Here is a 587-nt window from a genome sequence, read left to right on the forward strand (position 1 = left end):
GTACCTGTCACACCCCCAAATTAACATTGATATCTATACACAACCTAGATATAGAATTTCACATTTTTTTTTATAGTTTGTTAACTTCTAATCACCAGTGACACGATCATATAACATATCGAAACCCAAAATCATATCGCCATAATCCAACATATATATTCTGAGCTTATAAACATGTCTACAGGCCATTTCAAAAGTACACTATATAGGATTCCAAAATATAACCCTATAGATGGTAGCCTACAAAATAACCCTACAAGTCGTCATCCATGTACATCGAACTCTGGAATCCTGTAGGAGCTCCACAGCTAGCCATGCTCTCTATGTAGTTCCATGTTCACCTACAATGCAAGAACTACATAAGCCAATGCTTAGTAAGCAAAATCATGCATGTCCTGAACATGAGTAATAACGGCATATGACACCATGCCATTTACTTTAAATATCACGATAAAAAGTATCATATTTCAATATTCGTCAAAGTTAACTAGAAATCATTTCACTTGAAATCTTTCATTTCATTGGGCCCTTGACCCACCTACTATGCACCGGATAGAGCTCTGCATAATATCAATATCAATAATCAA

At 35.3% G+C, this 587-nt stretch overlaps 1 long non-coding RNA gene across 1 annotated transcript in view; it reads right to left on the minus strand.

Moving 5' to 3' along the window:
* Nucleotides 1-299: 299 nt before the first annotated feature.
* The window catches only part of LOC111392797, a 1,625-nt gene continuing 1,337 nt past the window's right edge, over nt 300-587 (minus strand). Inside the window, exon 3 of the long non-coding RNA XR_002702324.1 lies at nt 300-341. This is a non-coding gene — a long non-coding RNA (uncharacterized LOC111392797). The remainder of the gene's footprint in view (nt 342-587) is intronic.

The sequence above is a fragment of the Olea europaea genome, unplaced genomic scaffold (assembly GCF_002742605.1).
Source record: "Olea europaea var. sylvestris unplaced genomic scaffold, O_europaea_v1 scaffold979, whole genome shotgun sequence".
Lineage (NCBI taxonomy): Eukaryota > Viridiplantae > Streptophyta > Magnoliopsida > Lamiales > Oleaceae > Olea > Olea europaea.